This window comes from Lytechinus pictus, chromosome 14 (assembly GCF_037042905.1).
Source record: "Lytechinus pictus isolate F3 Inbred chromosome 14, Lp3.0, whole genome shotgun sequence".
NCBI lineage: Eukaryota > Metazoa > Echinodermata > Echinoidea > Temnopleuroida > Toxopneustidae > Lytechinus > Lytechinus pictus.
The window spans coordinates 1,115,624-1,129,677 of NC_087258.1; the positions used below are offsets into that span (position 1 = coordinate 1,115,624).

The following is a 14,054-nucleotide window of genomic DNA, read 5'->3' on the forward strand; positions in this document are numbered from 1 at the left end:
ATATATATATATAAACAAGGCCATAGATATGAATAACAACAAACCGAGTCGCCCTTTTCCAAAACTCCCAACCCCCCTCCCCCCAGAAAATTTGTTGCGTCTATTATTGGGCTTATTTTCTTTTTACCCAAAATTAAGGGGGGGGGGGTATCTTTCCCTTCCTTCTTTTTTTGTGTGTGTGTTTGTGTAGAAATACAAATTACTCAGAGGGATATCTCATACTAGTATAATTATGCTTGGATTTAATTTAAGGCCTATCTCTTATTTTAACGACCGAGGGAGCATGAAAGGAAAGATAGAGAAGAGGATCCTATCTTGGGGTGGTATTCTGAAAATAATCTTATCTCTGTTAGGACCACCTTTATATCATCTTTGGCACGCCCATTTTATTGTCATTAACCAATCAATAAATGTTTTATTTCCTTACATCAACCAATAGAAATGTCTCTTATGTGAAAATATTAGCGAATTATTAATAGGCGTATATTAACCTTGCGCCACTTGCACTAATGCCTGTGCGCTTTTGTGTGCTTTATTATTAATTTTATTATCATCATCATCATCATCAAAACCATCATCATGATGATCATAATCACCATTAATATTATTATTATCAGTTGGTTGTGTTGTTGACTCATTGTTACTATTCTTATTTATTCATTCATTGATTCATTCATATATTTATTACTATTCGAATTTATTGTCGTAATTTGTCGTTATTATCGTAATTACTTTCTTAGTATTATTATCATTATCAATATTATCATTTATTATCGTTGCTGATGTTGTTGATATCATCGTTGTTATTATTATTGTACTCTGATACCCCGAGTTGAGGGTCTCGAGTTTTTCAATAAACTTCTAAACTTCTAAACTTCTTGCTTGAAATACACGTGGCAGTTCTCCTTGCCACGGCATCTTTGAAAATAATCATCATTTCATTTCGGATCATAAATAAGCAAATCCTACACTGCAATAACTATGGGTTGTCTCCTCTAAAAAAAAAACAATATCTCCTTGTCCGATTTAGCAAAGAATAACTCGTATTGACCAAGAAAAATCTCATCTGACATTAATATACAATAGCCCTCTACCTCTTGTAACTTTTTTCTTTGTTTGCAAGGAATTTAAGATAAAAAAAAAAGGTTAAGACAATTTTCAGAATACCTATTATTCCAAGATATTATCTTGCGCAATAATTAAGCGCAATTTTCAGCTTTATGCAGATATGTCCCTGACGTCATGTGCAGTAGTGGGGAGAGATACAAGAAAAGATAAGAGAAAAGTCAAAATAATTTTCAGAATACGGATTTAATCTTAACTCTGAAGATAAGACAAAGTTTATCTTGAGACAATTTTCAGAATACGGCCCCTGTACCCGTACCGCAGTGCGGGGATACTTGTCCCGTTGATGTTGAAAAACAATGTCGGTGATGTGTCGATCCCCCGGGGCCACTCACAGATAATAGGTGTACACATGCGCGTCCACGGAAAAAGGGGTCTTTTGTCAATGAGGAATGCGTAACGCGCGTTACGCGTTTATAGTTCCAAAGACGCTGAATTTCAACAAAAAGGGGTGCATTGATGGTTAGCTGAACGCATTTAGGGGGTAAATTCTCCATCTTGGCGCTCCTAAGTGTATGGCTGTCTTGAATTTTGGCCAATGACTCAATGAAGGATAGTTACAGAAAATGTTCAGGGGATAAAGTTTGTATTGAAGCTGTTTCGGAGCTTGATATCATGAAAAGCCGCGCCAGAAATCTTTGTTTAGGTGTGTTATTTCATCGAAGCGTAAAACCTGTTTAGGGGTATTTTCAAAACCCATGGAAGCGCTTGTGTACGCATGCTATCTGTGAGTGCACCCCCCCCCCCCCCACCCCCACCTCCCCGGTGTCGATCTTTCCCGAGGCAAAGGGTTCCTGCAACCCAAATAACATAGGATCTTAAAACATCAAAATACCTCACATTAGATTCCACCCAAATTTTCTGAAATTCTCTATATTGAGAGAAAAAAGTCATTATTCGCAGCTCTAACGCTTGCTAAGCTCCACCCCTCGAAATAAAGGAGGCATGTGCGGTCACGTGACTTTATGACAATGTGTGGCGTTAAAGCCAGCCATTCCTCGCCTTTGCCGTCAAAGAGATCATGCTTAACGATCTCAGCATATCATAACTTTGACTGAAATTCACAATTACAAATGACCACTGATGGAAAAATTTATGGAGTTTGTCAAATGCACATAATTTGTGAAGAAAATGTCACACTGAGAACACCTTCAAAGTGTCAATTTTGCACCTAATTTGCACCTTTCAGAAAAGAAATCACCTTAAAAGGTACAGCTTAATTGCACCTATTTTTCTGAAAGGTGCAAATTTGCATCATTAAATGTGTTCCAGGTGTGACATTGGTAAAGGTGCAAAATTGAACCTACTTTTGATAGAGTGTTTAAAACATCCTCATCCCATCATTGTTAAAAACTCTTGCAATTTTCAAAAATAGACCCTATTCGAAAGTGAGGGAGCGAAGCAATCGAGCAGAACTTGAAGGATTTGTTGCACAATTTTATGTAAATTTTATGCATTTTTGCAAGAAAAATATAAATTTTCTAAATTTCTGTGGGTCAACTGCATGACCGTCGCCAAGGGGGTTGGGAGGTTGCGCACGCAGCCCCCCCCTTAATTTTGGGTAAAAAGAAAATAAGCCCAATAATAGACGCAACAAATTTTCTGGGGGGAGGGGGGTTGGGAGTTTTGGAAAAGGGCGACTCGGTTTGTTGTTATTCATATCTATGGCCTTGTTTATATATATATATATAAATATGAATAGCCTATAGCAAAAAAAAAAAAAAAAAAAAAAAGGTTTTCTTCAACACAACGGGGGCAGGAGTAGAGGGTAGGGGGTTAACAGTAACAATTGAACTGTATGTTATAGGCGCTAGGCTTGAGTGTATAACTACAATGGATAAGACTCAACGTTACTCGTTAGTGTTACCCCCTCCCTCTGCCCCCCGCCGCGCTGCATTTGCAAAATGGGCAATGCCAATCATCAGCTAAAATTAATATTATTAGGGTCTAGAGATCTGAAAATATTTAAGAACTGAACACTAACTGTATTTTTTCTGCATTTGCATGGGTTTCGTGTGTAGCCTCTGGCTCTAACACTAAGTTACTAGCACAGTTCTCAACAATGGAGTCAGGTTGGTCTAGGCTTATTAGTGACTAGGCCTAGTGACACTTATAGATAGGGCCCTAGCCTAGCCGGTCTATACTAGAGCATAGGCCCCAGTGCAACGCCCCAGTGACAATGTTGTGAGGGAGTAGGGCCTAGGCCAAGGCCTATAGTACCGTTTCACACCAACAAAATAGACAAACAAAGTTAGATCTAAAGCGTAGGTCTAGATCTAAGTAAATTCTAACTTCAACTTACCCCTTCCCGTTGAAAGTTGTTAATAACTGATTGAGGCATCCCTAAACTATTAAGTATACCCTCCATTTTCCAGATTTATTTTTTCACGATCAATAGATTCATATATATGCACCTGCACTTCAATTCTCGGAAGCAAAAAGAGCGCGCTAGCTATACGTACATGAGGATTTGCTCAGTGCATGCTCACTGCGACACGTTTATGCGCACGTACTGTAAAAAGTGATGATCAAATGAAAAGCGACGACCAAATGAAAAGTGCCGATCAAATAAAAGCGACGATCAAATGAAAAGCGACCATCAAATATAAAGCGACCATGTATGGAATGCCGAAACCATCAACTTAAATTGTGATGATCAAATGAAAAGCGACGATCAAAAGAAAAGTGACCATCAAAGAAGAAGTGACGATCAAATAAAAAGTAACCATCAAATAAAAAGTGATCATCAAATTTAAAGTAGCCATCAAATAAAAAATAACCATCAAATAAAAAGCGACCATCAAATTAAAAGTGAGCATCAAATAAAAAGTTAGCATCAAATAAAAAGTGACCATCAAATAAAAAGTGACCGTCAAAGAAGTGATGATCAAATAAAAAGTGATCATCTAATAAAAAGTGATCATCAAATAAAAAATGAGCATCAAATATAAAGTAACCATCAAATAAAAAGTGACCATCAAATAAAAAGTGACCAACAAATAAAAAGTGACCATCAAATAAAAAGTGACCAACAAAAAAGTGACCATCAAATTAAAAGTGACCATCAAATAAAAAGTGACCATCAAATAAAAAGCGACCATCAAATAAAAAGTGAGCATCAAATGAAAAGTGAGCATCAAATAAAAAGTGACCATCAAATAAAAAGTGACTGTCAAAGAAGTGATGATCAGATAAAAAGTGATGATCAAATAAAAAGTGACCATCAAATAAAAAGTGACCATCAAATAAGTGATCATCAAATAAAAGGTGCCCATCAAATTAAAAGCGACCATCAAGTAAAAATTGACCATCAAATAAAAAGTGACCATCAAATAAAAATCTATCATCAAATTAAAAGTGAGCATCAAATGAAAAATGAGCATAAAATGAAAAGTGAGCATCAAATAAAAAGTGACCATCAAATAAAAAGTGACCGTCAAAGAAGTGATGATCAGATAAAAAGTGATGATCAAATAAAAAGTGACCATCAAATTAAAAGTGACCATCAAATAAAAAGTGAGCAACAAAAAAGCGACCATCAAATTAAAAGTGACCATCAAATAAAAACTGAGCATCAAATTAAAAATGACCATCAAATAAAAAGTGACCATCAAATGAAAAGTGACCATCAAATGAAAAGTGACCATCAAATAAAAAGTGACCATCAAATAAAAAGTGACCATCAAATTAAGTGATCAAATAAAAAGTGACCATCAAACAAAAAGTGACCATAAAATGAAAAGCGATAAAAAAATTGAAAGTGACCATCATCAAATCTAAAGTGGCCATCATCAGTTCAAAAGTGGCCACTATCGAATCAAAAGCAACCATCATCAAATCAGAAGCAGCCATCATCAAATCAAAAGTGGCCACTATCGAATCAAAAGCAGCCATCATCAAATCAAAAGCAGCCATCATCGAATCAAAAGCAGCCGCCATCAAGTCAAAAGTGGCCGTCATGAAGTCAAAAGTAACCGTCATCAAATAAAAAGCAAGTAAAAAGTGGCCGTCATCAAGTCAAAAGTAACCGTCATCAAATAAAAAGTGGCCGTCATCAAGTCAAAAGTAACCGTCATCAAATAAAAAGTGGCTGCCATCAACTTACAGGTGTCCTTTTGGCGCGCACATCAGGAACGCCGAAAGGACAACATTGATTTGATGTTAGAAACTGATTTGATGATGGCTGGTACAGAGGGATATGATGCTGAAAATTGATATGATGATGGCCACTTTTGATTTACTGATGGCTGCACTTGATTTGATGATGGCTGGTACGGAGGTCCATCAAATCAAAAGTGACAGTGATCAAATTTTAGCCTTTCCGCGTTCCATAGATCTGGATATATTTTGGAATATGTAGCTCGAAAGTAAATTTGTGAAATTCAGGTAATATCTTTGTTAATGCAATGTCACCTTAACAGTATGAAATATGGATGTAAAACCTGCTAGCATGTATCACTGGGAAGAGGATGCATTGAGTAGTGTATGTTTCATTGACTGTTTTTGAAAATTTGACTCAATGTCTCTAATCTTCAAATTAAAGGTCTAGTCCACCCCAGGAAAATGCTGATTTGAATAAATAGAGAAAAATCAAACTAGCATGAAATTTTAAAGTTTCGCTTATTTTCAACAAAACAGTGATATGCACAACTAGGTGAGCCAATGATGTCACTCACTATTTCTTTTGTTTTTTATTGTTTGAATTATACAATATTTCAATTTTTACGAATTTGATGATTAGGACCTCCTTGCCTGAAGCACAAAATGTTAAAATAATTGAATTCCACGTGTTCAGGGACGAATGAAACTTCATTTCACATGACAATGACGAGAAAATCAAAATATTTCATACTTCATATAATAAAATACAAAAGAAATAGTGGGTGAGTGATGTCATCAGTTCCCTCATTTGCATACCGACTGAGGTGTGCATATAAGCGTTTTGTGAAATGAAGCAAAACTTTAAAATGTCATAACTTTCTTATTTTACTTCCGATTTTGATGAAATTTTCAGTGTTATGCTTGTTGAATTTTTCTCTTTTTATTCAAATCAAGGTTTTTTTTTTTTTTTTTGGGGGGGGTGGACTTGTCCTTTAATCTTGCCATATCTGTGTTACCTCTGTGTGTGAAAAGTACATTAATTTATTTAGTTTATTCAGGGATTTTTTTTTTGTATATACATTTAGTCTTTCTACCTTGTCTTCTCAGTCAAACCAAATCTTATAAGATCAACAGCAAAAAAAAAACAGTTTTCAGGAGTATATGACATCATTCTGCATTCCATACTTAATTAAGCTTGACATATCTGTGCTAACTCTTAATTTATTTAGAATATTTATGATTGTTTAATGCCTCCGCCAACGAAGTGGCCGGAGGCATTACGTTTTCGGGTCGTCCGTACGTCCGTCCCGTTTTGTTTTGTCGAAATCTCAAGAACCGTGGAGTGGTTTTACATCAAACTTGGTATGAGGGTATATCCTGGGGGGATAATACTTTGTTTTGATTTTATGGTCACGGGTGAAAGGTCACAGAGGTCGTTATATACCTTAAAATGTCCTGTTCTTGTGATAACTTAACCATTGGAGCTAATAACTTCAAACTTGGTACATTCTTTATATACATAATAGAGGGAGAATGATCTGATTGGATTTTGGGGTCACATGGTCAAAGGTCACAGAGGTCAGTATGCCTTAAAATATCTTGTTCTTGTGTAACTAAAGGAATGTTAGAGGAAGTAACTCCAAACTTGGTACATATATGCTTGATATAGGGGGGGGGGGTAATTTGGGGGGGTTGCAGGGCCAAGTTCAAAGATCATAAAGGTCATATACTTACAACTTTTTTATCCATTTAGTAATTTTCTTGTGTTTTATGAATACTAAAAATTATTTTCATACATCAAGTTTGATTGTAGGTCAGTGTATGCATGAAATTGTTCTTGTGATAAACCAAAGACTTCGATAGATCAATTTCAAATATGGACAATGCATATACATTATGACATTGACTTGAGAAGTTCAAAGGTCTAAGAGTTCATGTCTCTTGTCACAATTGCTTGTAGATTCAATATTAATGGTTCTTGGATGCATATATGAGAGTGATCAATATGATAATAGAAAATATCAATCAAGGTTTTCCGTTGGGTAGATTTAATTTTATTGAATAATTTTTGCCTTATCCAAATATAAGTGAACACCAAATGTTCAGGCCAGCTATGGTAGGAATCGAACTCACGATCTCCTGGTTACTAGACAGGCGTCATACAACTAGACCACCAGGAATTAAGCCCGATGGCTATTGGCTGCTATTATGTGAATCAAACCAGCTACCAGCCATCGGGCTTCTCGGTGGTCAAGTGGTATGACGCCTGTCTGATAACCAGATGGTCGTGGGTTCGATTCCTACCCGAGCCAGCCTGTAAAATTTTTTCTTAGCAGCTCAAACATGCACTGAACATTCAGTGTTTATTTATGTTGGGATAAGGCATAAATTATTCAATATAAAAAGAATAGAACAAATTTGAAGATTTATGGGAAATTACCTGTGCAACATATTTCTGATCTAGTGGCAATGGCGGAGGCATAAATTTCGACTGTGTGCAGTCGAGAATCCATCTAGTTATTTTCTTTTGTTTTTCGTATAAAGTCTTTCTAACATGTCTTCTTGGCCAAATAAGTTATATGAAATCAGCAGTAATAAAACAGTTTTCAGGAGTACATGTATACATTCCTTACTTAATTTAGCTTGCCATATCTGTGCTAACTGTTTGTGTGAAAAGTAAAAAATTTATAAAGAATGTATTAAAATTTATGTGGGTTCTTTTATAGATATGTATTCAAACCTGCCATGTATAAAGACTTGCCTCTTTTGTCAGCTATTAAACTTGGGTAATGTTTCCAGAGCTGTACATGTAGTACTGTATTAGATGTGTTTGACTTTATTTTTATTAAAAGTTTTCATTGCGTTGTTCTTAACACTGATTTGCATTTTGTCCCTTTTTAGGTCATTGTGTGATCACTCACTGATTGATACAATAAGTGGCGATGTGTAGTGTGGAATATGACCTCTGTCATATTATCTGTCTGACTGACCTACAATTTTAAATGTAATTTCTTATTATACCATCACCAATGTGGCTCTTTGATGATGTAGCCGAATGTGTACATTGTAACTGTATTTTAATTGACTCTTTTCTTTCGCTGATACACTAGAAACTCAATATACAGAGATTCCCAATATAACAGTCAAATTTGCTGGTCCAAGGTCCTTTTGTTTTTGTGCCCTGGTGAAGTTAGATTCCAGGTATAATAACAAGGTTCATGATCCCAAGGTCCTCCTTATACTGAGTTTCCACTTTATCTCATTTCAGCAGATAATATGATAGAGGTAAAAAGCAGACAGGTTGGATGACGTGTATGCTGTGTATGACCATACGACCATGGTTATACTCTGGTTTGGGTGGTATAGCAGTTGATGGTTATACCAGAGGTCGGTTGTAAAACCATGGCTCTACTGTGGTTTGGTTTGTAGAACCAGGGATTTATCATCGTTTCTGGCTGTGAAACTACAGTTAAACTTTGGTTTGAGCTTGAGAACCGCGGTTTTATTGTCTCACTTGCATAGCAGAAGTGAGACATTTACCATAGTTAAATCACAGTAACTGTAGTACGATCACGGCAGACCAAGGTGCACCATGGTTTAACCATCATCAGACCATCATGCACCATGGTTAAACCATGGGTATGTCGCACAATGGATCCAATATTAACCATGCTTTTACCATGATTTTGAGGATGCAAGACCATGGTAATTCTATGATTGGTTTGTAGTGAAACCATGGTTATACTTTGGATTTCATTGCATAACCATGTTATTATCGCTGTTTCTGTTTTAAAATCATTGTTTCACCTTTTCTTAACCATAGTAAAGACACTTTGAAACGATGGATTTACCACAATAAAAACAAGGTTGTAACCACGGTTAAACCATGGTAGCCATGGTTTATCTACAATGAAACCATCGATTAACTGTGGCACATTATGGTTAAACCGTGGTATACAATGGTTAAACCATGGTTAGACAGTACTTTGACATGGTTTAACCATCATCATACAATATTGCACTAATGGTTAAAAGGTGGTTTTACCATATGATTGATCATGGTTTTACCGTGATTTGGGTTGTAATTATGTGGTTTGGCTGCTGTAAAACAATGGTTTCACCGTTTTCTAACCATGGTTTCACCTTCGCTTTACCATGGTTTTACCTACCCTTTACCATGGTTTTATACTTTCTTAACCATAGTTTCACCTTTTCTTAACCGTGGTTATAGTACGGTAAAAACACAGTTGTGACCATGGTTATGCCATGGTAATGTCATGATAAGTGCGTTCCAATTTAACACCTTTTAACCATGGTTACCATGGTTTACCCATGCTAAACCTATAGTTTAACCGTGGTACACCATAGTTAAACCATGGCTAGACAGTACTTTGACATGGTTCAACCATCATCATACAATATTGCACTATGGTTAAAAGGTGGGTTTACCATACAATTGATTATGGTTTTACCGTGATTTGGGTTGTAATTATGTGGTTTGGCAGCTGTAAAACAATGGTTTCACCTTTTTCTAACCATGGTTTCACCTTCTCTTTACCATGGTTTTATACTTTCTTAACCATGGTTAAACTATGGTAAAAACATAATTGTGACGATGGTTATGCCATAGTAATGTCATGGTAAGTGCGTTCCAATTTAACACCTTTTAACCATGGTTACCATGGTTTACCCATGCTAAACCTATAGTTTAACCGTGGTAAACCATGGTTAAACCATGGCTAGACAGTACTTTGACATGGTTTAACCATCATCATACAATATTGCACTATGGTCAAAAGGTGGGTCTACCATACAATTGATTATGGTTTTACCGTGATTCGGGTTGTAATTATGTGGTTTGGCAGCTGTAAAACAATGGTTTCACCTTTTTCTAACCATGGTTTCACCTTCTCTTTACCATGGTTTTATACTTTCTTAACCATTGTTAAACTATGGTAAAAACATAATTGTGACCATGGTTATGCCATAGTAATGTCATGGTAAGTGCGTTCCAATTTAACACCTTTTAACCATGGTTACCATGGTTTACCCATGCTAAACCTATAGTTTAACCGTGGTAAACCATGGTTAAACCATGGCTAGACAGTACTTTGACATGGTTTAACCATCATCATACAATATTGCACTATGGTCAAAAGGTGGGTCTACCATACAATTGATTATGGTTTTACCGTGATTCGGGTTGTAATTATGTGGTTTGGCAGCTGTAAAACAATGGTTTCACCTTTTTCTAACCATGGTTTCACCTTCTCTTTACCATGGTTTTATACTTTCTTAACCATTGTTAAAATATGGTAAAAACACAGTTGTGACCATGGTTATGCCATAGTAATGTCATGGTAAGTGCGTTCCAATTTAACACCATTTAACCATGGTTACCATGGTTTACCCATGCTAAAGCTATAGTTTAACTATGGTTAAACACTAGTGCACCATGATTTCACCATAATTAAACCATATCTTACTATGGTTAAACTATGAAATTACTGTACGATGGATCCAATGCAAAACCATGGTTTTACCTTAACATCAAACCATGGTTTTTTTTTACAAGGGGTATGACTCGGTCAGGGTTTGAACCCATGACCTCCCGTTCATTGGTTAGTGTCCATCATTAGAGGGACACTTTGTGGCGTTGCGGCGTCTACGGCGTAACACCAGCATCATGGGGTTGGGAGGATATGATTCCGCCAATATTCCAGCATGTGGCGTTGCGGCGTCTATGGCGTAACATCAGCATCATGGGGTTGTGGGGTAACAGGATGGTCAAAGTTAATCCTTTCGCAGCGATGAACTTTGGTGATTGAAGATGTTAAATGTCGTTCCAAGACGTAAAAAATCATATCCGGGGAGCGTTTCATGAAAGGACTTGTCAGACGTTTTATCCGACAGTTAACATAGTAACAGTGGCCCTCAGCCAATCAGAATCAAGGAAAGATGTCAGATCTGACAACTTGTCGGACAAAAATGTTGATGAAACGCTCCCCTGATTGATACACGTATGTGAAGAATCAATTTAAACACACACTCTCTCTTTGCCCGAGGGGTTTCCTTTTCCAATTGTCGAAATTGTCAGAAAGATCCTGCATGCCCTTCTCCGTTTATTTCCATAATCATCGAGGAAACAAATGATTATCCCGAAAGTCAATTCTATAAGAGCAAGTATGTGTCAATGTTGACGATAGAGGTCCCTATATCATTTTGAATACTTTATGTCAAGAAAATATTCTTTTAGAGAAGTTCAGAATATCTCATTGTTATGAAAAAAATAATATAATAACAGAGAGGGCACTAAATCATATCAAATCTCAAAATACAAAACTTTGTATGCTTTCAAGGAATTGATTTTAAAAAAGGAAACACACTTTATTTTGCAGAAATATATTTTATATCAGCAAATATCGTTACTCTAATTCAGGTTTAAAACTAGATATTTACAATCAATGCCGATTATAATTCTACAAAACTGCAAAGTTTTAAAAGACATTTAAAAATCCATTTAATGCAGAGAGCCTAAATACTAATAATAATACTGATACAGATTCAATTATATTCATGTTATGTTTGTGTGTTTGTTTGTTCTGGATTTTTCGACTGCATTTGTTTTTATTGTGCTGTTTTGTGTTATCAATTCATATTTCTTGATTCGTATATTTTTATGAAGATTATAAATGAAGTTTCAATTTCATTTTCAATACCAAAGCGTATCAAAAAGCACATTTTCATATAAGGTCACTTTCTTGGAACCAACATGAATAGAGTACCAATTCTAACATGATCATATTTCTACAAAGTCTTTTCTAATGCTCTAGTTGTCATTTTCTTCAGTTCCTTCCATTTCTTCTTCATCCTCATCTTCTTCCTGGTATTGGAGTAGGGCATCAAACTTTATTCCGTGTCTGGCCAACACCCGTTCAATTGCCTTCCGAATGTCCATGCCGTTGTCTACTCTTTCTCTGATATCAGACAGAATGTCCTGGTTGGCGCCATCTTCTTCAAGATACAAGTGAGAGTAGTGATCGAAGATGATTCGTTTGACTGCCCATAAAACTTTTGTGTGAGCATTTTCGCGAACTTCTTCTTCGCTAATACCCTTTGAGACATATTTTTGTGTATTTTTCATTTCTCATTTAATTGGTTGCTGCCAAGGCATGTTTGTACCATCCTTTATAAGCCAAGTTAACCTCTGGGTCTCCATTGTCTTCTTCATCACTTTCTGATTCAGTAATGTCAGAATGTTCCTCGTTGATGCTTTCATCATCACTAGAGTCCCTATTCTCAGATTCAGTTTTACTCGGATCCTCATACATGTCATAAGTTTCCATTTCTCGTCGTGCAGTTTTTTCATGTCTCTTCATGTCAAATTTGCGACTGTACGTCCTATCGCACAGTGAACAAGCGAAATGGTTTGAGAGAGTATTCATGTTGACTTGGAGTCGTCTAGATTGCAAATAATAATAAACAAGTGCATCACCATATTATATTGCTTTGACGATGTTGATCACATTGCAGACAAATAACGCCATTACGGCGCAATCATACGTCAGACGCCGTAACACCGCCATGACACCACCATAACGCCGTCGTATTGCAGGAACAATGTTTGCCCTCTATCGGCAAAATTCTTACCCTTATAGAATTGACTTTCTGAATAATCACTTGTTTCCTCGATTATTTTTTTTTAATAAACGGAGGAGGGCTTGCAGGATCATTCTCACAATTTCGACAATTGGAAGAGGTGTTAACCCCCTCTATCGGTCAAAGAGAGAGAGTGTGTGTTTGTGTGTCTGTGTATTAATTGATTCTTTACATACGTGTACCAATAAAATATGATTACTTACGTCTTGGAACGACATTTAACATCTTCAATCACCAAAGTTCATCGCTGCGAAAGGATGGACTTTTACATCCTCTTACCCCCAACAACCCCGTGATGCTGACGTTACGCCATAGACGCCACAATGCTAGAATAATGGCGGAATCATACCCTCCTATCACCCCCCCCCCCCCAACAACCCAATGATGCTGATGTTACGCCGTAGACGCCGCAACGCCACAAAGTGTCCCTCTAATGAAAAACACTAACCAATGAACGGGAGGTCATGGGTTCAAGCCCTGACCGAGTCTTCAGGTATACCTAAAATAACCACTTCCTCCTTGCTATTACAATTCCATGCAATATATATAACCCACTTGATATTATACAAATGTTATGCATACCGTTACTCTCGACTGGTCAGTCAAGTGTTGGCTTCAAGCATGGGGGAAATTCACACTTTCTCCTTAGCATTGACACCTACATAATTTTAACAGGAAATAACATCACACATAACCATGATACAAATGTTATGAAATATCGCTATGCTCGAACGATCAATCGTGCATTGGTTTCATGCGCGGGGAAAATACATGTTTCCCTCCTCATTAACACCTCTCTAATTAAAACACTAGCGTTATACAATATTGTTACGCTTGAATAATCGAGCATGCATTGGCTTCATGAGTGGGGGAAACACCCATTATTTCCCCCTCATTAATACCTATCTAATTGAAACAGGATATGACATCATATATAGTCATGATGATGTCATATCCGTATTTAGGTATGACGTCATTGTGGAGTAAACCTTGCTCCACCTGTTCCACGTGGTGCCGAGGGGTACCTATATATATATATATATACGTGAGAAATTGTACATGTACAACAGCTTTGGCAACTCTTTTATTTAAATATTTTGTGAAAGAAATAGATGAAGAGAACAATGGTGGGCGTAGCTTATAATTGGTATGGTGTCGAAAATCTGACG

General features: G+C 36.6%; 1 protein-coding gene across 1 annotated transcript in view; it reads left to right on the plus strand.

The window, feature by feature from the left end:
• LOC129276801 (WAP four-disulfide core domain protein 3-like) overlaps nt 1-14,054 on the plus strand; it is a 77,707-nt gene that overhangs the window by 15,874 nt on the left and 47,779 nt on the right. The window lies entirely within an intron of this gene.